At 41.0% G+C, this 26,656-nt stretch overlaps 1 protein-coding gene across 1 annotated transcript in view; it reads right to left on the bottom strand.

Moving 5' to 3' along the window:
• AGBL1 (AGBL carboxypeptidase 1) overlaps positions 1–26,656 on the bottom strand; it is a 710,086-nt gene that overhangs the window by 672,494 nt on the left and 10,936 nt on the right. The gene's annotated exons all lie outside the window — the stretch shown is intronic.

A 26,656-nucleotide genomic window follows, 5' to 3' on the forward strand; every position in this document is an offset into this window, starting at 1 on the left:
CTACATTCTCCTCCATCCTATTTTTCATAATCACATGCCCATTACTTTGCTTGGAACAGGACTTTCTACAACACTCAATCTGTCAGTACCTCCTGTGACCCTGTCAGGAAATGGACAATATCACGTTGCTCCGATGACTGTTTTGCCATCAGCAGTGGATTCTGGCTGCTGAGAGGTGAAGTGGAAGGATTGTGGAGACAGCTCCTTGGAGAGAGAGCTTGCATTCAAACGCAAATGTGTGCGGTAATTAGGTATGATGGGCTGTAATTTTCCAACTTCCTTTTGCAAAGTAAATTGCTTTTTTGCGTTGAAATGTTCTTTGGCTTTCTTTCCCTCAAGTCTGGCCTTGTATGAAAGTCCCCCTTTTCAAAACGCCAAATTTGTTTCATTTCATCCTATAACTAATTTAATGCTAATCGCACAATGACTACATTAGGCATCACTGGACACACTGCGGAAAAAAACTCCTCTGTGGACCTGAAAAGTGTAAGTCAGCCTAAGAGTGTTCCAAGATTAACCTCTGAGAGGCTGCCTTTGGGCTTTACGCTGGTTAAGACAGGGCTGCGGAGTGTTACGCATCCTGGCTCTCAACACAGCACACACTTTTAGAAAAATGTGTTCCCCTTGGAATCCAAGAGAATTCTCCTAATGGATCGGAATCTCAGACTGTAGAAATTCTCCAATCCAGCCATCGTCAGAGGCATGAATCACCCCTACAATATGCAAACACGGAATTTTCTCATTTAAAAAAAAAAAATATATCCAGGGACTCCAGCATCTCCCAAAGCAGCTTACCCCACTGTTTGAAACTCTAATTATAAAGAAGGTTATCGTTAGCCTAAGCTATTTCTTTGTGATTTACAAATTTACATATTTGCCTAATCTCCATTTAAGAGGAATGATTAAATTTGCTTAAAAAATCACCCACACCAATGTATATGTTTTGCATAGAAAAATATCTGGGGAAGCAGATGTGAACAGTTGTTATTCCTAAGGAGTGGGATTACAAATTATTTTTGCTTATCCAATTTTCTAACTTTTCTGAAATAGCCACGGATTTCTTCTGTAATTAAAAAATGCCAAAAGTAAAATAGGACATCAGCCAAGGAAGTGTGCAGTGAGAAATACATGAGCCCAAAACTTCCAATATCCTTGGGGCAGGGCCTACACCTATATTGAAGAGATATCTCTACATCACTTAATATTCTTGCCTTATAGACATTCATGCTTATATTTTACTCATTTTTTGCATCAATTCAACAGAAATTTATTGAGAACCCACAATGTGCCAACAGTTCTGCTAGGCACGAGGCATACACAATTAGCGAGATAAAAATTGTGCCTGTGGCACCATGGTGGAGACAGACATGCGAACAGATTGATTCAGCCTGTTGCATAGTGACGGTGGCTTATGGCCACTGATCCTGTCATGCAGCTTGTACTCTGTTGCGTGGCTCTGGGTCTAAGGGGCATGTCTCCCATCACAGTTTCAGCTCAGATTTGCATACTTACTGCAACAATCTTCCAGCATCTGACAATAAAGGATCTCCAGGAGGGGACAATAATGTACCTCCAGGAGGGGTTCAGAATCCCACAAGTTAGTGGAGTACTGAAGACAAGCCCACTAAATATTGTGGGTATAACATCACTTAGCTTTGGGGGTAGGAGGGGAGTGTTGCAGAAAAGCAGGGAAGAGAATGCTGGAACTTTGCCTTAAAGCCAACTGATGCTCATATATTAAATAAGGCGAAAGGGCATTGCAACCTGTACTAGGGCTGCAAGTACATGCAAGGGAAAGTGACAGATGATCTGCAAAAGGAGGCCTTGATGAAGTGTTCAGATTTTTATCCTACAGGCAGTGGGGAGCCTTGGTATTTAAGGTGTTCCTCCGTTCAGTATGTTGAATGGAAAATGAGTTATGGAATGAATGAATGAATGAATGAATGAACGAACGAATGAATGAATATATGAGTGAAGGAATGAATGAGTAAATGAATGAATGCCAGTCTAGTTGGCTTATTTACAGTTCACAGATGTCTAGAATTGATGCTGAGAACATGATAGGCAAATTCTTCTCTTCCCTGGCTTTCCTTCAGCCACCACCCAGCTCCCTCCATCTTATCCCTTGGGGCAAGCCATCGTCAGGGACGGAATTCAGCAGGATAGTGGGGTAAACTCTGCACCTGCCAGAATCACCACAAACAGGAGACAGCTATAATCTGCACAGAGTACTGGACAACATTTGTCTGCCCCGTTTCCACATGCAGACACAGCAGGATAGTGGGGTAAACTCTGCACCCGCCAGAATCACCACAAACAGGAGACAGCTGTAATCTGCACGGAGTACTGGACAACATTTGTCTGCCCCGTTTCCACATGCAGACACACATGCAAACGTGCACACATATACACGCACACACACTCCCAACTTGTCTGAGAATTGCTCTTCCTTTTTCATTCTGGACAACTGTGGGTACAAGCCAGATGAATACAGCTTTAACATCCCCACTGGCCCCCAAATGATGGGTCCTGGGGTGCGGGGCTCCCTCAAACTTGGCCAATTAATCTATTCTTCAGGACTGTGGAAGGTGGTCTCTCACTCTGGAGCCTTGACTGCGTCATGTTGAACTCAAGGACTGTTGGCAGGATGCTACAGCATGTGGAGAGAATTTGCAGAAAGAGCCAAGAGAAGCCCATCCACGTCAAGAAAGAAGAGCGAGCTGAGGTGTAGGAAAAAGCAAAAACAGACAACTTCGTGAGGACTGCCTGGAGCTAAGTGCTGGTTCCAGCTCATTCAGGAGATGCAGACCCACTTGAGGGTCTGGTGAGACACCTCTGTATCTCTACACTTAATTCCCACTTACTTGTAAACTGAAGTTGAGTTTAAATGGATTTTATTAAATCCCAAGTGTGTTTTAAGTGGGATTGGATGGGATCCAAAAGTGGACTTAAATTACTTGCAGCCAAATGAGCCCTAACCAAGCCAACAGTGAGGTACCACCTAGAGAAAACAGGAAAGATTTCAGACCCTGTGGGTTTGGATCCTGGTTCTACCACTTCATAGCTATATGCTCCTTTGGGTGCCCTCTCAGAGACACTCAGAGTCTTATCACACTTTCCCCACAATCTTATTGTGGAAACTAGAAATCATGTCTATAAAGTACCTGGTAGTCTGCATGGCAAATAGTAGACGCGGAAAAGGAAGTCACTGGTATTGTGTGTGCAGTAGGAGACCCTTCCTAACAAATGCTTACCACTCTGAGTATATGAGAAATTGAGAGGCTCATGATGGTTATAAGTACAAATTTGCTTTCTAGTCCCACCTGCCCCCCCCAAAGCTTTAGATAGTCCTGCTTATCCTTGCTTTGCTACACTGTGAACAGAATCCAGGAGAAGAGAAACTCTGTGCCCCACCCCATCACCTCCCTTAATCCCCAAGCGTGCAAGAAAGAATTCACATTTGTGACAGATAGGACAGAAGGACACAAAGCAAAGTACCAGGTTCTAGATTTTGCTGAGTGTAATTTTAACCTCTGCACCTGCTCACCAATACTGAACTTACACAGGCACCCCTAGGGCAACCAAATAAAGGGTATTTAAGATGCAGCTTCTTTCTCCCTTTGTTTAAAAGCATAATTAGAATGTTGTCATTGGTGCTGATTTGCATAGGGCCAACAGTGTACGTGGTGTCAGGGAGTTCCTGCAAAGACAGCCTTTTGTCAGCATAAACAGAGGGGAGAGATGCCTTGAATATTATTTTTGTTCTCCAGTCTGAAATCCAGTCTGCCGATTTGGAGCCTTGATACTTTTCTTCTCATTCTCCCCCACCAGGCTTTGTCCTGGAGAAAAGCAAAGGTGAAAGAGCAAGGTGGACCAGGGCTTCCCAGGGCCTTGAATGAGAGCTGCCCTTCTAGAGCCTGGGCAGTGCCTATAAGAATGAAACCAAGCCTACCCAGGAAAAGGTGAGAGGCATCTCCTGAAAGAGTGAATTTCTGAGGATGAATCTGAGAAGAAAGACGACATTGACACGCTCCAGGAAGGTGGTCACAACGTCAGTGAGACCAGAACTTCAGAGCTGGCTGTTTAATACGATAACACAAATTCTGGAAGAGGCAAAGACTTTCCTACTCAAGAAGAAGATACCAAATTAAGACTCGCAGAGCTTTTGTGGAAAGCGATTCTTCTTGAGCCAGAGTCTCACTCATGGAGATAGACATCAATTTTTTAGTCTACCAATCTTCAAGCACATTCAGACCTACAAAATCAGAAGCCCATAGGGTTACATTTCAGACATACGAGTTTTTTAAAGCCCTATGACATTCTTCTATCATCTCTGATAACATTAAGCTTTTTTTTTTTTTCTGCACAAAACCTTAACAAAGAAAAAAAAATGAAGGATAAAAGGCCCTATATGATAGTCTGGAGGAAAACTATGGATTAAAGTAAGGTAAATAAGATTTTTGATCATCCCATGTGCCACGTGAAATGTTAATCACTGTGTAGTGTACATTGTTTGACATTCATGAACACGTTCTAAGCCTTGGTTTTCTCATCTGTGAAATAGAGATAATGTCTGCTTTGGGAGCTTCAGTTAAGAGTTCAACCAAGATGACTGTGTAAAGTATCTTGCTTACGGTAACTACACAGCTTGTCCAACATAACAAAGTTAGTCACTGAGAGAGCTGGAAATTATAGCCAGGTCAATCAGATGGCAAATCAACTTCATTCCATGCTTCATTCATTTAAAAAAACAAAGATTTATTTATTTATTTTAAAGAGAGAGAGAGTGCACGTGCATGCGTGAGAGTGAGGGGCGGAGTGGAGGGAGAGGGAGAGAGAGAGTCTCAAGCAGACTCCGCAGGGAGCATAGAGCCCAATGCAGGGTTCAATCTCATGACGCTGATACCAGGACCTGAGCTGAAACCAAGAGTGGGATGCTTAACTGACTGAGCCACCCAGGTGCCCCATGCTTTATTCTTTTTTTTTTTTTAAGATTTATTCATTTATTATATATAGAGAGAGAATTCTTTATACACTTATACTCTCACTGGAAAAAAAAAAACACCTCAGATAATGAGAAATAAAGGAAAACAAAGTCAGTCACCAAACTGCTCTCCCCATCTTCCCTAGAACCAGAATTAATTTTCGTAGAACTTCCCAGAGGCCATCTTGGAACATAGGGTGATCTTAAGGAAGGCAACCAGGCACTGCACTGCTAAAGCAGAAAACAGCCAGAACCATGTGTATGGGGCCCCATAACAGCTCAGGACTACTCACCTCCAGATTTATGTGAGAAAGAATAAAAAGAAAGCAGTGATTTTGTTTTGTTTTGTTTTGTTTTCATTATCCATAGTCAAACTAATCTTAATCAATACAGTCCCCCAGGGAAAGCCTTCAACAAGATTATGGTGATGACAATTGATAAATCATTAGGCAAAAGGCCCAAGTAACACAAAAACCTCAGTGAAAATATTCCTGAGGCCAAATGAAGAAAGATGACTGTTTGCCAACAAAGTGATGGAAAAAAAACAGATAACCCTCGAGCTTTAGTCCTTAAGAGAACTAAGATTCAAAACTAGTCTCAACACATACTAGCTGTGTGACATTTTCATTCTTTCTGAGACTCATTTCTCTTGTTTTGTTTTGCTTCATTTCAGCTGGAATAAACTGGAATGATAGTTACAAAACAGAGATGAGATGAAGCTTAAATTAAATTAGAGAAAAATGCAAACAACTTAGCACAATGACACTCAATAATTCTAGGTTCCCTGCTTGTTTTAGAGGCATAGTAAGTTCTATTATTGTTCCCAAGTATTTATTTACCTTCTTTCTTGTAAGGGGATTTCAGGCAAGAAAGTGACATGATCTGATTTAAATGCCAACCTATTTACCATATGGAGAATGGATTTTAAGATCTATCTATGTAGGAGATGATTGTGTCTTGGACTAGAATTGTTAGTGGAGGAGATAGAATTGAATGGATCTGGGGGGCGCCTGGGTGGCACAGCGGTTAAGCGTCTGCCTTCGGCTCAGGGCATGATCCCGGAGTTCTGGGATCGAGCCCCACATCAGGCTCCTCCGCTGTGAGCCTGCTTCTTCCTCTCCCACTCCCCCTGCTTGTGTTCCCTCTCTCGCTTGCTGTCTCTATCTCTGTCAAATAAATAAATAAAATCTTTAAAAAAAAAAAAAAAGAATTGAATGGATCTGGGATGAATTTTGAATGCAAAGCCTGTAGAGGTTATTGACTGATTGGATCAGAGGAATCAAATAATCAAGGAAAAGTACTAGCTAACTGGCTTAAGCCACTGGTGGATGTGGATGTCATTAACTGGGAAGAAATAAGGGAATTGAATTAAAGAATTAAGGACTTAGTTTCAGACCCAGTGATTGGGATGTCTATGAGATATTCAAGTGAAGACGCCACATTGGCAGAGACATAGGTGTAGGATGACATAACCAGGACCTGTTGAGAGAGAGATGGGGAGCTATTAATAATTAGAATGGCACAACAAGTACAAATTGGGACTGTCCCAGAAGCTAGACTGTTTGGTCATCCTAGATGGAGTCTGGAGTTTTCTGGAAAAGGTCAAGCGTAGAGATATCATGGGGGACATCAGTGACATAAAGATGGTTTGTGATTAAGATGATCTAGGGAAAGAATACAGACACAAAAAAGATGGAGGAACCCAAGAGAGTTTTGAGCATTCCAGTGTTATAAGACAGGCAAAAAAATGAGGAGCTCGTAAGGAAGTTGAAGAGAAGCAGCAGTCCTCACCCCAGAGCACCAGGTGTTGGGACACGACTGAGTGGTGTCCAGGCATGAGGGTAAATAATTCTGAGCATACACTGCCTCAGGTTTTCACAAAATCCCAATGGAGTTGCTCAAAGGTGCTTCATCTTAAAGAACAATGATCACAATGATATCCCTAGTATATTCTTCCAAGCCACAGAGAACAGAAGATATTTCGTGTATATGTGAAAGAATGAAGGAAATAGCCAATAGAGTAAAGATTTACCAGCAAATGCACAACAGCGCTCTGTTTGTACTGCAGCACAACCTAGTGGCTGTGTCTTTCACAGGCACATCTACACTAGGATGAGTGGATGCCACTGTTAAAATTCCTCTTTCATAGACTCGGTCCACCGCTGTGATCTCACTGTACGCATCTGGACCACGGGATGAGCCGTAAGATGGATGTCCCAAACCAGCTGGAGAAGGCCTCCAGCATCCTTCAGGAAAGATATTTTCAGGACAACAAAAGTAGCCTCATTTGTCATTTTGAGGTAGCAGTAGCGAAGACATTAGCTCAGATCCTCCGCATTCCCCTCATTCCATGTTCAAGCAGGTATTTACCCATAACCCAATGGTAAACAGTGAGCAAAAAAGCTACAGCAATTTTTCCTACCTTTTCACATTTGAGAGTAATGTGGAGCTCAATAAATGAACCAAATCCGTTGAAAACTCAGGCCACTCTTACTGGATTCCAAGTGAATTCAACGGAGAAAGGGAACCCTTGAAGGACCCCAGCATTGATATGTGTGGGTGACAGAATAAACTGGCCCACACTTAAACAATTCTGAAGTGGGTAAGTAAGAGATGAGTTGTCATTTGCACCAAACTCTGCTAGCACACAGTTATCTTACTGGCCTTACTCCAGTATGTGGGATCTCTAAGTCACAAAGTTTGATGCATAGACAAGATCCAGATACATGAAGCTGACTACAATACTAGTGAAAAGAAAAGACCCTTCCTGGAGCCCCCTCTGTCTTCTCTTTGTTTTAGAGGTCGAGCTGATGGAAAGGAACTCTGATCATGGAAGTAAGATATCTTGCCATATCAGGGGTCAAATCAACATTCAGGCCATAAGGAACTAAGTTCCTGCTGCTTTTCAAAAAGGTAGGGCTCCAGGAATCCCACAGGATCATCAACAGAAAGTCTCCGTCTCCGAGCCCACACGAGCAGACTGGGGTAGAGGACAGAGGCCATTTCCCACAAGTTCCATTGGAAATGGCACCTCTGATCTCTTTTTTTCTGGACCCCCGCCATGGCAGAGTGTGCACTTACTTCCCACCCCCACCCCACCTAGTCCAAGGCTGAACGGACAGAACCACCATCAAAATGACCAGTTTCAGATTTCAAATGTAACATCATTGCAATGTTTCAAGTGGAAAAATGGCATACATGTTATATATAAAGAGTTCCTTAATTGAATTGTTCAACAAGACTAGAAACAGTATTGGATTCCCATTTCAGTCAAGTTTATAAATAATTTCAATTTGTCAAGGCTCAGTTATTAGCAAATATAGTCCTTGGAATGTCAGTGGTAACTCACACATTTTATTTCAAATGTAGTTAATGACTTCTGCATAGAATACTCCTAATTGGTTTTTTTTTAGCAATACAGTAATTCTCAGCATTTTCAAAGAACCAGTTTAACAGATAGCACCTTATAAACAAATATTACCCCTTTTCCTTTGGGCATAGAGAATGAGAAGCACTATGAAGTTGAGCTGTTTTTCTAAGACCACATAGCAAATTGAAGAAGGACTAGAAAACTCAAGATTTGCTAGAATTAAAATGGTATTGTTGGGCTATGTCTGGGTTTCACTCTCTAAAAACCTTATTATAGATGTAGGTTAGGATTCAGACTTCAGTGAATCAATTTTACTTTGTGGCTGAACATATTCAAAAGAACAGCTTGTAAAGAAAATAATAAAATGACTAATAAAAAATGGCACTATTGGGAAGTGTCATTATCCATTCATTCACCCTGATTAGAGAGCACCTGCTATGTACAAGCCACTGGGTTAGGGGTAGCAGGACATTGAAGGGTGAGGAAGAAATCTTCCTTGCCTTTCAGGAGCTTAAAAGCAGGGATAGGGCAGGGTAATGCCCCATCTATTATCAGTTTGATAGTACCAGAAACTGCATAATATAAACTACATCTACTTGACCTAGATATTCAAATATCTAGACAATGAGGTAGCTTTAGGTTACTCCTGTAAAAGAGATGTAAGTTTCCTATATGGTCATGAACAGTGGACATCAGAGGCAACTCTGAGATGAGAACTAGCAGCTGAGGCAAGAAGCCCAAATTCTGCCCCTTGTCCTATTGCTGATGAACTCACCAGTTGCTAAAGGCACACCATGTCCTCTTTTTAGACTGTCTCTTCATTTTTCCAATGGGAGGCATTTAAGTATGAGAACAAAAGATAGTATTTTATAAATCTGATCTTAGTATCAAGGGGACAGTTTCCTGAAGCAAGATTCTCTTGCTTGAAAGAAACTGGCAATTTACAAAAGCAGAAATGCAAATGGCTAATAGGCTTATAAAAAATGCTCAATCACATTAGTAATCAAAAAATGCAAATTAAAACAAATTACCATCTTCCCCTCTCAAATGGGCAAAGACTTAAAAGCATGATAAAATCTCACCTGAGTGAGGGTGAGAGGAAATGGGCATTCTTCTACACTGCTGAGGAGAGCTTCAATTGCTTCAACTTTTCTGGATGGGCAATTTAGAAATACTTAATCAAAAGCCTTTAAAATTTGCAGACCCTTTGACCCAACAATTCCACTGCAATTATTCCCAAGAGATGGAGACAAACATTTCAGTTAAAAACTAAGAACACTCTAAATGTCTAACATTAAATAAACTGCCATAATACAGTGGAATGATATTCAATCACCAATAATGATATTGTCATAGAACATTTTTACTAATGTAAAAATATATTCGTGTTATATTATTAAATGTACAAAATACATGTATAGTGTGTCTGGTTTGTTTTGCTTAAACATTCATTTATATGGAAAAAGGCATAGAACAAAATCTGGAGTGATACAAACACCCACTGTCCACAGCCTTTCTATCCATTGGTGGTCTGTTTGCCTGGAACAGTGGGACAATTCGATGCGTGCCTTTTGCTCTTCTGCAAATGCCTTCCACTTGATTTTCTAAGAAACTTTTCCTGAGTCTTCAAAATGTAACTTGTTACAAAAATAATAGTAGCACTCTCTGTGTATATCAGCATTACTTATAATAGCCAAACTATGGAAGCAGCCCAGTAGATGGATGGATAAAGGTGAGGTGTGTATATATACAATGGGATATTACTCAGCCAACAAAAAGAATGAAATCTTACCATTTTCAACAACATCGATGGACCTAGAGGTCCATGAAATAAATCAGACTGAGAAAGACAAATGCCATATGATTTTGCTTATATGTGGGATCTAAAAAAAAAAAAAAAAAAAAACTAACTAAAAAATGAACAGGGGGTTGTCTTGAGTACAGACAACAAACTGGTGGTTGCCAGAGGGGAGGTGGAGTGGGGGCTAAACAGGTGAAGGGGATGAAGAGGTACAAACTTCCCTTTGTAAAATAAGGAAGTCACAGAGATGAAAATACAGCATAGAGAATAGAGTCAATAGTATTGTATCAATATTATATGGTGTCAGATGGTGATGACATTTATCGTGGTGAGCACTGTGTAATGTATAGAATTGTCAAATTGATATGCTGACACCTGAAACTAATATAATATTGTATGTCAACTATACTTCAATAATAAAAACAAAACAAAACAAAACAACAGCCCCTAATCGGAGTCACTTATGCTAAGCTCCTCATCACCAAACAAGACTCAACTTCCTTACGGCTCCACCTCTCCTAGAAATGGAACCCTAAATCAGTGAGTTAGGAGTAGCCTGGTCAGCACCAGCAAGGTAATCTGCCTAATAGACCTTTACCATCCCCTAAAGGAAAGTAACCTTGCAATAACCAACCCCCATTGTGCCTCATATGACCTCTTTGTCCCTTCTGCTTTCCACATACAAGAGCTTTCCATTTCGTCCAGCTTCCCCGGGGCTCCTTTCTGCCTGCTAAACTGGATATTGCCAGATTCAAATCAATTCTTACTCAAATGAACTCTTAAAATGTTTCATATGCCTCAGTTGATCTTTTAACAGCTCTGTCTATCAGAAGAGAGACCTGAACGAGGCCCCCAGGAGCAATGAGCAACCAGACATAGGTACCTCTTGAGCCCTTGAGCTCACTGCTTTCTTGCTATCTCTGAAGGTGGTGGGTAGGTCCCTCTCCGACCTTAGCTCTGCAGCTCTTGCATTATGCACTCTCAGACTTTATTGGAGCATTTCTTTTTCTGGACTGGGTCCAAAAACCGGCTGGAGTCAGACTGGGTTTGACTTAAAAGCTTGGACCAAGTCCAATTGAGAAACCAGACTGGGTCTGGAGAAGCACCACGTCTGACTCAGGCTATACTAGGCTGAGTGTAAGGCCTCAGCTGAACACAATTTTGTTTTATGGCTGAACCAGCAGGTTACCCTTACCAAAGATAATGTCGAATTCCACTGGTCTCAGTGGAGAACTTTTAACATAGATAAGCTTATTCATTTATGAAGTGTCCTGGAGAAAAAGGGGTCTCAGCCAAGCACTCACCATAAAGGGCAGAGGGAAAATTATTTTCCCTCCTTTATTTTCCCTCCTCTACAGTTCCTGGTGACCAGGATGAGAACTGCTGGGACACTGACATTCCTATAGAATCTACAGACAGGACCTTGAGAAAGCCAACAGAAGCTAGCAACAGGTGAGAATTCTTACCAGGGTCAGCTGTCCCAAGTCTCTGTCTGGGCTGTCTGGTTGAAAGAGGAAGATAAAATTTCATGTCCCTTCCTCACCCAAGTATAAATTGGCAGGCAAAAAACGTTTGTAAGATTTAGATCTTTAATTGTGGCTTATGGATTTGCTTTTGGATACCCACTGGTTGTTGATCCTTTCTCTCCCCGGGGAAAGATCTATTGCCTTCTGTTTGCCTCCTTTTGTGTCCTCAGAACTTGACTTGGGAACCGTCAAGTTGCGGGTCCCCAAAATATGGCTGCACAGAAATATGGATGACACCCCATATGTGGCTAGGGTCCTACCAACTGTTGTCTGCGCTCAGGAGAACTGTTTAAGTCTGTCTTTCTTTTGGTTATCTTTGGGAGTGGCTCTGGGTCTTAGGAGGGTAATATCTTCTGCATCCTCTTTAGGGGTGCCTCTTGGACCCAAGGAGGTGTTCAATACGGCCAGGAATATTTGCTGATTTTCCCGGATGAAACCTGACAAGACATTCAAAAAGATTTGTGGGTTGTTTTGTTTTGTTTTAGGTAGCTCTATGGTCAGAAGTTGGCCAAATTGGAAGCTGATATTCAGAGCCAGACAGAACTTATTCTTGGCCTTCTCCCCTAAGCTAAAATGAAGCTCTGTACTCGAAGAGAAAGAAAAATATTCTGAAGCCTTTGTGGAGGGTTTACTAAAACATTCCAAAAACACACAGTTCTAGATCTAAAACATAGGAATCTTTTGATTCCCATCTTAGTTGAAGATCTTCTCCCTGATACAAACAAACAAACCGAAGAAAACATAGTTAGATGGGTGGGTCAGCTTCTTGATGTCATTCAAGTTTCAAACCAATTCTTTGAGGAATTAAGAACAACTGTCTTTGTCTTATGAGTTGACTTTTTACAAGAACAGAAATGAGGCTCTAGAAACAATACAAGACCCACCTACCCTTTTACCAATCTCAAAACCTTCCTATCCATCTCTAAAAGCTTGCAGCTATTATAAAAGATTTGGATTTAGTGAACAAAAGTCCTTCCTGATGGAGCCTGCCTTCTTTCTCTGTGCCTTTTGCGATGCAAATATTCCCCCTGCTCTTCTCTGGGAACCAAGGTAATTCTGATCAGAAGGAGGGAAGAAAAAAAAAAAAAGGGAAAGGCTATTTTGAAAATGAGGTTCATGAAAAATCATAAAAGTCTTTTTCACAAATACCAGTAAAAAGCTTTATCCATAAGAGCAGATAACCTTAACTTACTCCATCTGCCAAGAACACAATCTAGATCCAGCTGTTCTTCTATAAACTGGTGAGCTTTGCATTACCGCACCTGTCTCATGGCTAAAATTTTTTAATGAAAGCTCTCAGATCTCTGTGTCTTTGTATGTATGTTATAGACACGTGATTCTTTTTCTACCTCCGGATGGTATTACCAAAATTAGTTTGTAAAGAGCTCAATTTAATTGGCTTAAAGACAAACAAGCATTATGTAAGTCAAGTATACTCTCAGAAATATAGAAACTAGCCCCAATGTTTTATAAATTCATGTGATCTAGGATAATCTTTGGTAAATAAAAGCTAGCTTAAGTCTGTTGGCTCAATTAAAACAGGCATGTCTTTAGGTAACCAGCATGAAACATAATACTTTTATTCTACCAGGTTAATTAAAAGCCAAAAAAAGATGTCTCCATTACAGAATGTTTCAGCAAGACAGATAACTTCAGGCATGCCTGGCTGGCTCCGTCAGAGGAGCACGCAACTCTTGATCTCAGGGGTCATGAGTTCAAGCCCTACATTGGGTATAGAGAGTACTAAAAAAATAAACGTAAAAAAAAGATAACAAAATGATGGTCCGCTATTTAATAGCTCATGGAATTTTTATGAAGGCTCTAAACCTGTTAAAAACAAGTAAATCAAATAGACATAAGTAAGATAAAGAGTTTATAAATGAGCTCTTCAACAATAATTATGCTTTATGGCATATCTACTTAAAAAATAGTTTCCAAAATCTTTTTGGTCACTTGAAACCTTCGAGTTTGGGTGAGATGAGTTAAATAATGGATAGTCGTTGAATAGCTAGATCATTTCCAAATAAGCTAAAATACTGAAGCATTAATTACTGAACACAGGATTGTCCACGATGGGTTTCCTTTCACACAGGAACTACACATATTTGGGTCTATCAGTAAACATGTTTTGTGCCCTATTGAAAAATTGACTAGGAGGAAGAATACACTTCTAGAAATTATGAAACAGAGTTACATGTTTGCCAGTCCACAGGATGTTAGTGTAACAGTCCACAATCACTAACTTCTCAGTTTTCACTAGGAATAAGGGGGTTTAAGGATTAAGAATTCTAATCAAGATACGTAATTAAAACTCCTTAGAAAACATAAGGGTGAAACGAAATAGCTATGTAAGCAAAGTAGGTTAGGGGAGTAAAATATGTACTTATTCCAGAATGAGAAAAGAAGAAAAGAAAAAAGAAAAGAAAAAGGACAAAAATTGAATGGATATAAAAACATTTATAGAAGGATTGTTGAAAAGCAATCTCAGAAAAGGAATTCTGTGTATGGTCAAGCTGGCGAAGATCAGAATGAATTTCAGTTTCTAAAAAACGAGTTCTCATATCAAAAGTGCGAAGTAATTAATGCCCGGGCGAGACTAGTCGCCATTCACCTGTCTCCCACTCCCAGTCCACCTGTCAAAGGAGAGGAATTAAAAGCCAAGAGGTGAAGAGAGAAAGCACTGGAACCCTCCCCAGAATTCGTCTGACCTGTCTTCTGGGTAAACCATCACAAACAAGCAGGGCTGGGACCAGCCGGGGAAATTGGCCTGAGCCCTGCTGCCTCTAAGACAATTCTCCAGCCCTGATGGTTTCCAGAGAGGAATGCCCAGGTCAGTCACTCAGACAGCTCACTCCTTCCATTTTGCTACCAGGAAAATAAAAGATAGGCCTGTCACAGCCAGTAATTGTAGCAATACTCGGTGGGGTAGAGTTTTCATAGCTCTGCTGTGCTGGGAAAACATGGGGCTCATTTGCTCAGCAAATCTCTGCTGGGGGAGAGAGGGAAGGAGGGATGGTCCTTAAGGCAGTAACTGTTTCTTCTTGCTTGGCCCCATCCTCCCTGACCCTGCTGGGCTTGCTCAGAAAGTGTTCTCGGGGTCACTCACAGCTGCGGGTATCTGGAACCTTGCACGCCGCGGTGTTCACACTTTCACTTGGGAAACAGGAAAGCAAGCTCCATAAAAAGTGAGATGATTTACCCAAGGTCACACAGCTAGTTCTCTAGCAAACTGGTGGCTCACATCCACTAATTCTCTTCTCTGCTCAGTGCCATTTAGTATTATCGGAGTAGATGGACCATGAATCCGATGGAGCTTGAGCTCCAGAGCCCCCGCGTGCATGGGACCCTTTTGAGACCTGAGGTCCTGGCTACCTGTTTACGTGGTCATCTGTTTTCTCATAACTTGCAGAAAAAAGATATTTGAACCACCATTAAGACCCTTGTTTCTTTCCTCTTTGACTTCCTACGAGCACTTTGTCCACATAGAGTGACATTGCAGTTAAGGATCCAGTTAGCCAGGTTTAGCCAGATTTAGTTCTATGATTTATAGTAGCAATCTTTGTGTCTAGTGAAGTTCCTGCTGGCCATCCTGGTGCAGCAATGGCTTCTGGGAACGTTCCTACCTATGCAGACTCACCAACCAGCATCATGAGGTGATGGTCCCATCATGATGAGAACATTGCCTACAGCATCCAGCCCCAGATGTGGGGAAAGCAGGAGAAACAAGGCGGGCAATTGTACAGAGCCAGAATATGGTCTATGGGATATTCTTTTAAAAACTTACAGCTCTTTGGGGCACCTGGGTGGTACAGTCGGTTAAGCGTCTGACTCTTGGTTTCTGGTCAGGCCCGGATCTCAGGGTCGTGAGATCAAACCCTGCATCAGTCGGTTTGGGGTTCTCTCTCCCTCTTCCTCTATCCCTCCCACTCGTGCTCTCTCTCTCTTTCTCTAAAATAAATAGATAAATCTTAAAAAAAACACATACAACTTACAGCCCTTTAATTTTTTTATATCATTTTTCTTTTTCCTTTTTTTAAAAAAATATTTTCTTTACTTATTTGAGAGAGAGAGCACAAGCAGGGGGAGCAGCAGGCAGAAGGAGAAGCAGGCTCCCCACTTAGCAAGGAGGCTGATGCAGGGTTCAGTCCCAGGACGCGAAGGCAGACGCTTAACCTACTGAGCCACCCAGGCATCCCCTTATAGCGCTTTTAAAAGAAACTTGACAGAGGTTTGTCTCAAATTTGACAATAACCCTAAAAGTTTACTTGACATGACCCAAAACCAAGTTGGGAATCCAAAGGAAAATTTTCTTTAACTATCCATAGTAAAAAATAAATTTTAATCAACCATGCTAAAGAACAGGTTAAATTATCCTTATTGTCTTTAGAAAACAGAATCATACAATGCCATGTGAATAGGGCTATCAAATATTCAGCCAAAAAATTTTTGAAAAAAAAGAATTATAAATAAATGCCAGGAAGTCAATTTTTAAAAATTTGTTATTTTTCTGGATTTTGTGATGCTTGTGGTATTTATCAGCTTTTTAAAAGTCATTACTTTGTGAAGGTTTATTATTCTAAATGAACCTTCCCATTCATATTTAATTTTGTATTTGCAGGTTTTTTTTGCAGTATTTGCAGTATTTGCAGGGTTTTTTGCAGTATTTGCAGTATTTGCAGTTTTTTGTATTCTTTTTCTTTAAGAGGGACCCAAAAGATGTATTAGCTTAGGCCCTACAAAACCTGGGTGAGCCCCTTATTATCGTATTACGATATTTTATATTAATAGCAATATTTAACAAGAGCCTACTAAGTACAGCAAAGAGCTATAGCAGATGCATAATCCCTTTTCACTTTATTTCATCCCCATTTTATCATATATATTAGCTACATAGAGAAATATATGTAGCTATGTTGATACATAGATATATATGAAAAACATTTTGAAATGTCCCATTCCCTTGTAAGCAGGAGACACTCAAAATCATTTCAGCTTTCTTGATGAGGATGCATGCTTATCATAATGAAAATTAATCATTACTATCATCAATGTGTGAAGTTAAGTATCTGCTGGGACACAGAGTTGCCATTTTTTTGCTTTTGTTGAGAGTTACCTTTAGTGTCTTCCCTTCTAACCTTTCCCTTTAACCAAATAATTGGCTTGAAAATTGGATTAAACATCTGTTTAATTGCAGGTAATATAAGAGTAAAACAGCCCTGGGGTGCCTGGGTGGCTCAGTAGGTTAAGCGTCTGCCTTCAGCTCAGGTCCTAATCTCCAGGTTCTGGGATAGAGCCCCACATTGGGCTCCCAGCTCAGTGGGGAGCCTGCATCTCCCTCTCCCCCTCCCCCTGCTTGTGCTTTTCCTCTCTCTCTTTCTCTCTCTCAAATAAATAAATAAAATCTTTTTTTAAATGGGGAAAAAAAAAGAATCAGACAGCTCTGATTGTGGCAGCATGGGTCTCTGAGCTTTATGGAATGATACCAGTTTGGGCCCTTCCCATGCATTAGTTCGTTATTGTCTTGGTTCTCAGTTATGTTTCAAGAGAATTGATCTTCCCAGAGAACTGAGTTACGAAAAGTGGGTGTCGCTATACAAGCCACTGGAATTGGAACCCCTGTGGATGCCCGAAGGTCTGGGAAATGCTTGAGAGGACAAAACAGCCACTAGCCTGTTTTAGAGATTCCTGTTTTCTAGCCCAGGGAAAAGACTGGAAGCAAGTGTTTGCCATCCCCCTTCCTTCCATCTCTCCCCTCCTTGCCCTGCTACCAATGATGGAGGAGAGACTGCTGATTAAAGATGAGGACTAAAGCAAGGGTGGTAAGCCATCGTCCCATCCCTACTGAGAATTCTAGAGCATAGCTTGTGCTCTGATGCATATCCAAAAGGCTTCTAAGAAAGCACTTCTGAGGAGCTCAACATTTTGGTGGGACAGTGAGAGTTGGCAGTGCTCCAGCTGCAGGGGAGAAAGAAGCAGGGGAATATTCATAACGCGTCTAGCGCGTGCCCAGACTGCACCAGCATGTTCCTGAACACTCTCCTTTCCTTCACAACAGGTAGGTATCATGTTCCCCATCAGGTAGGCGAGAAAACCAAGATTTGAAGAAGTTAAGTCCCTTGCCTAAGAGCCATAGTTTGTATGTGTAGAACTAAGATTGAAATTCAGCTCTTTCTGAAGCTAATTCCACTGTCTGGTCACTACAGATCAAAATTAAACTCTACGGTCTCTCATCGTGGTGCAGAAGACCTAAGAACAGGAGAGAAATCATGGAGGACCAAAGTGTTTATAAAGTTCTATTTCACAGCGTCCTGTGGTCAACTGTGCACTTGTAAACCATAGGACACCATGTCCATCTTTGCTTTTTGGCAAGCCTGGATCTTCCTGAATGATTCTGGGCTTCAAATATTTCCCACAGAGGGCTCTGTTTCTAATCAACTCTAATTGGTCTCCTTCTTTCCTTTGTGATTTATATTACTCTTCGCCTCCAGGCATGTGTCATTCAAGTGTTCAACAATTCCTCCAGCCTCAGGATTGCATCAAAACCAATCACACTGATTACTGCCAATTGGTTCTCAGGGCTCAACAGCACATTACCAGAGGGGACTGAGGAGGAGATGGCTCTGGAGAGAAAATGTCCTGAGCTTCACTGGCCTGATTCTTCTATGAGCAACTTCAAGAATTAGCAAGGACAGCGTCACCATCTTTCTCAGAGAAAGTATTATGTGGACAAAATTATACTGTGTTCTCTGGTATTGTGCCATGTGAAATTTCAGCCTAGATTAGTAAAAAGAATAAAGGGTTGATTGAATAGAGCAGAACTTTAATCTGGATGCCATCAACATTTTAAGCTGAGTGATTCTTTATAGGGACGGCAGGGGGCAGGATTCTGTATATCGTAGGACACACCATTTAGCAGCATTAGGATGCCAAACGTAAAGGATGTTTAGCCAGCAGCATCCCTGCAATTGTGACAACAAATATTGTCTCCAGACATTGCCGATTGTCCCCTAGGGGGCAAAATTATCCTGGCTGACAACCACTGGAATTGAGAGAAAAACATGTGTTATCCCAAATGGAGGTTTCCTGGCTCTGATTAGGGCTCCAGATAGGTCCAAAGATCGTCTGCATCATATCAGCCCTCCATCTTCGTGACCCCCGGCATACCATGCATGAAAATGGCTTTGACCATGGGTACTTTGAGTGCATCCAAATGCGTTTTTGTCCTGAGCAATGGGGAATGTAGCTTTCCTAAAAACAATTCAATGAACCAAATCTTACAAAGATCAAGTACATGTAATGTAAGCACCACATTCATGAATATTGAACCATCCTGTTCTCTGTATACCCAAGCACTTGACAAATAAAACAGAACACTAGGTTACAAATACACCAGAGAAGTTACCCACACATCAGACTGAACCCACATTTATTCGCACATTATCGTTCATATACATTTTGACTCTGTTTCATTTTCAGAATTAAATGACAGCACAGGGAGCAAGACATTTGGAGGTAAAGAGAAAAGTGATTCCCAGATAAGATCTGAAGAAACCGGAGAGCTGAATTGGCAGGTCATTCTGTAAAGACCAGAGTAACTCCACATATTCCATATGACGGAATTCCATGTAAGTCACACCAAATAAAACCACATCTATAAAAGTAACTCACTTTCACAAACTTGTTGAATCAGGCCTGAGGACCGACTCTATTCCAAGAGACAGAGAGAGAGCCATAAAAATTATTGAGACTGGGTTGGTCTAGAGGGGAATAAGAGACACCCAGGTGCTCAATCCACTCAAAAATTTGGGGGACCAATTCATCAGGCAGAGGCGTCTGTATTCAAAGACAGTCAGAAGCGCCTGACTGGCTCGGTCCATAGAGCGCACAACTCTTGTTCTTGGGATTGTAGGTTTCAGCCCCACGTTGCGTGTAGAGATGACTTTTTAAAAAATAAAATATTTTAGGGGCGCCTGAGTGGCTCAGTTGTTAAGCGTCTGCCTTTGGCTCAGGGCGTGATCCCAGAGTCCTGGGATCGAGCCCCACATCGGGCTCCCTGCTGGAAGCCTGCTTCTTCCTCTCCCACTCCCCCTGCTTGTGTTCCCCCTCTTGCTGGCTGTGTCTCTCTCTGTGTCAAATAAATAAATAAATAAAATCTTAAAAAATAAATAAATAAAAATTTAAAAATAAAACATTTTTAAAAACACAGCAACAACAAACAGAGACCATCAGCCCTGCCCCTGGGAAAGGCAGAGGATGGCGCTGGAACGAGTTCACGCTCAATAAAGCTCTCCCCGTCCTCTCCTTCTCTCCTGTCTCTTCTTCTTCTTCTACCTCCTCATCAGCCTCACCTCCTTCCTCCTCTACTATTAGGATGATAATCGCTGTTATCATCATTATTAATACACGCACATAAACTGGTTTTAGGACAGAAGCAAAGAGGCCTCAGTCTCCGAATTCCTCAGGAATTTAAGAGCGCAGATCTAACCGAATGAGTGGTGTGCCTCTACCAGCCTCAAGGGCGTTAATTTTCCTAATTTACTTACGGGAGTAAGTACTGACATCACTTACTGACATCAAATTCTAGTCTCCCTGTGATTGCCGAGATTAGGTGCATTCAGTAGGAGATGTCAAATCCTAACATTCGGGAATTTTAAAGGATGCCAAGACCAGGATAAAGCATCTATTACCAGTAACAAAGCTGAACAAAGAATCAGGAACGGTGACCTTAATGAAACTTAGAATACGGCTGGAATTCTAGATTTTATTTATTTATTTGAGAGAGAGAGAGAGCATGAGCAGGGGGAGGGACAGAGGGGGAGGGAGAAGCAGTCTCCCCACTGAGCAGGGAGCCCAACTCAGGCCTCCATCCCAGGACCCCGAGATCATGACCTGAGCCAAAGGCAGACGCTTAACCCATGGAACCACCCAGGTGCCCCTACAGCTGAAATCCTAGAGGAGACCAGCACGTGCAGAGGTAAGAAGTCTGAAAGCAGGACGGCAGGTGGGGGCAGCTCAGTGCAGGGTCTGATATCTTCCAGAAAGATCACAGGAAGGAAAATTTTCTAGGCTCCTCCTACGAAAGCCAAAATGTCCCAGGATAAATTGGCAAAGCCTTGGTCAGCAGGAAAAGGCATCTGAACAAGAAATTCTTGTTCTCAGGATGAGAGCATCCTATGGCTGCTACTTGGGGTGAGTCCCTCCAGAGGAAGGGACGCTGGGGCATAAGGTAGGGCCATGCTGAGATACTCAAGAAGAAGGTGTCTACCTTCTATGAAAGGCTCCATCTGCCAGGGAGACTGGAAGGACTGAAGCACTAGATTCTCATTGCTTATCACCGTGGCTACGTTTCAGATAAGGTGTGCTCATAATATTATGCACCCTAACCGATAAATTTAATTCCTCCATCTTCCAACCGGTACTCAGTCTAATAAATGTATGACCTTAAAAAAAATTATAACTCATACATGTCTTCTGCCCAACAGTCCTCGCATGCAAGGAGAGAATCATGGGATAATATACTTTTACCCCAAAGACTATCTAATCCAGGATTCTCTCGAAAGGTCAGAAACCTCCTATTTTACCCCAAAGACTACGTAATCCAGGATTCTCTCGAAAGGTCAGAAGCCTCCTACTGAGAATATCAGACCTGGATTTGATGCTACAGGAAACATAGCATTAAATATCACTGAATCACATGGAGAAAAAAAATGTTTCTTCTCGGTAAAGTGTATATTCTTATTTTGGGAAATGTCTGTTAAAGTCTTAGTTATTAATGTATTTCCAATCCCTCTCCAATAGCTGCTGATCCTTTTAGAAAAGACAGGCCTCAGGCTCAGAGACTCCACAAGCGACAGTGCCTCGCTGACTTTAATAGCATTGTGTTATTTATATTAAATTTATTTTTGTGGCCACTTCCTATTTGTGCTAAAAGCTATTGCTATATTTATGGCTGCATGTAAAGTGTCACCTTCAGTGAAGTTAAAATGAATACATTTACTGGAAAGAAATCGTGTTACGTAAACAATAGTATCGAGTAATAGTATTGCTGATCTAAACGTACGAAAAAATAAGCGTGAAACTGGCACATACAAATGACTAAAATTGAGGGAAAACTGACCTCATTCCAACTCCTTATTTTATTTAAAAAAAATTTTTTTTCTACTCCTTATTTTAAAGATGAGGAACTGTGACCCAAAGAGTTCTATGCCTTGCCCAGATCACACAGTCAATCAGCAGCAAAGGCAGGACTCAAACTTAGGTCTCATGATGCCCCGTCTCACTGGTCATCATGATCATGGATGCTGCTGGGGGGCCTCCTGGGTCTCCCCTTCAGGACTGAGGCATGACCCCCGCTCCGGGAGGGAAACTTACTCATTGGCACCTCTCACGTGTGTCCCCCCTCTGGAAATTGTGGTCAGGTTACGAGAGTCTCTAAGGACATGTCCCCTATCTGGAAACAGCCGTGTCCAACGACAGGTCCCCAGTGCAGGGGCAGAGGTATAAAGGCTCACCCACCCTCTGAACAACAGGGCAATTGTTAAAGGACCTTCCAAGTTCCAGAACACCCTGTGAGATCGGCTGGAGCTTTTGCTGTGACTACACTGCAGGTTGAACTCATCCCTCTGTCCAATCCTGCTTCCTTCTCCGTCCCCCCTTGACCGCCCCCCTCCGCCCCCGTGCGTGGACCCTAGGCACTCCCCAGGAAACTTTCTGCAAGTAAATCTCTGTCTTCAAATCTATTTCCCAGGAAGCTTATAAAACATCATGTTTCCTATTTTAAAGGAAAACATGAAGTTACTTATCAGAATACCATATCATTAAAGGGAGCAGAGCAAAAGCAACTAAAGAGAATATTTGAATTAGCTGTGACCAGATTAGAATTTTAGAATTCATTGCCAAAGTCTGCTATAAAGCTTAAATAGCAAGAAACCAAGTGGAGTATAACAGATAACATGTGAGCTTGAGGGGATTTTTTGGCCCGAAATGAATCATCAGATCAGAAACGAGAGCTTCAACTTCACCCACAATGTTAGCTGTAGATTCAGCTCCACGTTTTGAAGTGGTGAGTGCAAATACAGAGACTGGATATTTGAATGTCTGTCTACATCAGATAGCAATTTCCTAATATTGTTTTAAAGATATGCTATTTTAAAAGAACTTCCAACATGATTCCAAAAACATAAAATGAAATAGAACATAATAAGGAAGTTTCCTCACCTGACAAACTCAACAAACAATGAAGTACTGCTAGGTATTTCGGGAAAAACGGACTTGAGTCAGGCACTGTGTCTATTTTCAAGGAATGAAGAGCATACTGAAGGGTGGGGACTCTATCATGATGCCTTTAAAGATGGCTGCCTCATTCCGTCCTCTCCTGCCAGGACTTCAGCTACATGTAAGCCAGACCCTCTCACTCTATCCTCTATGACTTCTACCTGCCCTTCTAATGTTCAATTCTTTCGACCTTTTGTGCTTCGTTCTGGATAATTTCTGATGACCTGATTTTCACTTCTCTGTTCAGCCAAGTCTCATCTGCAGTTAACCCTATCCATCCAGTTCTTCATTCTGATTATTTTATTTTTCAGTTTAAGAATTTCCACTTGGTTCCTTTTCAAATCTTCCATATCACCTCTGATGGATTATAGTTCACTGCCAAATTTTTCACACTTGCCCTTAATCTCTTTGGACATAGTAACCAAAGCTCCCTTACATTCTGGGTCTGGTAATTCCAGTTTCCAGAGAACTGGAATCTAATTCTGTTATGTTATTCCTGCTAGTATTTACTTATACTGACTTATTTCACCTTGTGCCTAGTTTTCAAATTATTGGTAGAATTTATGTAAGGCCTCGTAGGACACTTTCTTCCACTAATGAGATTTTAATTTGTACTTCCAGGCACCCAGGGCCCCTAGAGATCTGAGACCACCTGTCCAATTCTGAAGACATTTCTGGGCCACCAAGATAAGGTGAAGAAAATAGCTCAACGTGAAGATGAGCTTATGTCTCGTTCACCTTTACTTTTAGGAAGCAGCCCTTCCGGTATCAGCTCAAAAGCAGAGAGTAGTTTGCCAAGGTCCCCATTCTTGGCAAGTCCTATGTCTTAACTCTTATTCTTCTCGATGGGCAAAGCCATAGAATATATACAACTCAGCCTTTCCAACCACACCTTCCAAAACAATAAATGACTCCCAAGGCAGAAGAGCCAGAGTTTTGCTCTTCTCTCTGGGTTCCCTACCTCTCCTGACCTCAATCCATTAAATGTTCATTATCTTATTAGAATATTAATGCTCTTTAGAAAAAGTATTCCTATTTTATCCACACTTTTTAATTGGGTCCAGTGTGAACGTTGTTCTGAATTATCTAATCTATTATTCAGGAGCAGAAGTTCATGGAAGGTTAGAGATTGTTTGAGATTTCCCCTTCCTCCAAAAATATACGGGGCATTTTGTTATCTCTTCACTTATAATAATGCATTATAATCATTTGTTCATATGTTAACCCAAGCAATCACGTGGCATTGATTTTTATTCAAACTGCAGGCAAATCCTCTAAGATTTAAATGCTTGGTTTAAATGTATACATATGCTTATCTAGGGAGAGGGTCTGCAACTTTCAGGAGATTCTCAAATGTATATCTGGTTCGTGTTCATACAGTGAGCTCTGGGAGGACAAGGACCATGTCATATTTATTTTGGGATTCCCAATGCCTAACAGAAGTTTGTTGAATAAAGAATGTCTATATTTATAACAAAGCAAAGAACAGATGATTTAAGAGAGAAGTACACATGCTTGGGGGTTACTTCGGAGGTGGGAGAGATATCATCCATTCGGGTTATCAGAAAAGGGATTTTTTTTTGGAGGGAAAAGTAACATTTCAGTTGATCCAGCAAAAGTACTTATGACTTTCACAAGTACAGATCAGGAATGAAAGATGTAAGACTAAGTAGTGATTTGGAAATAAGAATATTGTGCTCGGTTTGGAGGCATGAGGGAAATGACTCAATTGGACAGTATTGTGGGGTTTCCCTTGTGCAATCAGAACTTACCTCTAACTATTCCCACCTTGAAGAGCAAGAGCTCCATGCCATGAAACAGACCCAAATAAAGACCTCAGGAAAGTGAAAACTGAAATTATTTGCAAAAGTTTGTTCATGCATTTATCTGGGGAGTCTTTAGATTTCAATGCCATCAAAAAGTGATCTGTGATACCCTGCTTCCTGGAATTAAAAAAAAAAAAGAATTGAAAGATTGAGAATCATTGCCCTTTAATTTTAAAAAAAGACTAGTATGAATTAACAAAGGTACATAGGCATAGCTGAACATGTTACACCTGCTGAGTCTTCCGATCTCCCTCCAGAGACTTGGAGTGATGCTAATAATGTGTTCTCAGCCAGTCACCACAGAATAGAATGGTCCAGGGAGCAGAGGGGGACAGGTGTGACCGCAGCATTCTGGATCTCATTCCTCCTGACACTAGTCATTAGCATTTGGAAGACTTTCAACAGGATAGTGCCTGGTTGATAATATTCTGAGAACCTTGCCACCCATTACCTAGTACAGGCTCTGGCACAAGAGAGTTGTTCAATAAATGAATGAACCATAACAAGAGAGTCATAATATAGCAAGGAAGCAGATGATATTGCTGGGAAAATCTCCTAGCACTGAAGTATGAAAACCATCAAAACATAGAGGATGCTGGCCCAGGGGATTCAAGTCAAACAGAAAGTTAGTGGCAGCATCCAAAATCAACTCTGGCCTCCTGAAACCCAGCCAGGAAACCTTTTTATGTTCATTTTAAATAAACATTTATGTCAAATGTAAAGCTTCCAAATATTATCAAGCAGAGTTCTGTTGGATGTTACAGAACTGGGATCTTCCAGGAAAGAAATGTGAAGAATATAAGTTTAACTGTTTTGCCACATGCTGGTGAAGTGTGGGATGGCAGAGCAGTTCTATGAAAGCAGGAATGCTTAAGAAAAAGAGAATGCTACAGGGTTAAATGTAAACATCATTAAATGTAAGAGTGAGATCATGGGGGAAAAATATTTCATGGACAAAAATAATCAAAAAGAAAATTAAGGAGTGCACTTGTCGTGATGAGCAATAAGTGATGTGTTGAATCACTATATCATACACCTGAAATGAAGATAACGCTGCATGCAAAAATAGTAATAATAATCACCCATGAAAGGAAAGTTCGGTAAAGTTGACTATTGGAATGTAACATATCCAACATCAAAAAAAGAAAAAAACATAAAGTCAACTTCAAGTGAAACCCTAGAAGAAAATGTACTTCTATTTACTTAAATTATGGTACATCCATATACTAAACTACTATATAATGACCACAAAAGATTGACCTGGGTCTAAATGTGCTGACTTGAAAGATCCTCAGTTATACTGATGTGTTGGAAAGGCAAACTGACAATAGTGTGTTAAAATGATACAGACATCATAGTTATAGAAACATACATATTATCGCTTGTATATAACCATCTAAAAAAATAGACGGCAGACCCTTGTGTGGTTGCCTTCCGGAGCAGGACTTGATGGGGGCATTTTTACTCCCTATAATTTATATCTATGTGTTAACTAAATGTTTATAGTAATGAGTTGATATTACTTTTTTCATTTTTTATTGTTGAAGTACAGTTGACGTACAATGTTACATTAGTTTCAGGTATAAAACATAGTGACTCAGCAATTCTGTACGTTACCCAATGCTCACGACATTCAGTGTAGTGACCATCTGTCACCATACAACGTTATTACACTATCATTGACTCTATTCCCTATGCCGTACCTTTCATCTCCGTGACTTATTTATTTTATAACTGGAAGTTTTTACCTCTAATCCCCTTCAACCACATCACCCATTCTCCCAACGCCTTCCTTGTATTACTTCTTTAATCGGGAAAAAAAAATGTTTATTGGTAACAAGGACAGATAAAAGGAAAAGAGATGCTATACCTGAT

This window comes from Ursus americanus, chromosome 28 (genome assembly GCF_024610735.1).
Source record: "Ursus americanus isolate L20-20 chromosome 28, mUrsAme1.1.p, whole genome shotgun sequence".
NCBI classification, from domain to species: domain Eukaryota; kingdom Metazoa; phylum Chordata; class Mammalia; order Carnivora; family Ursidae; genus Ursus; species Ursus americanus.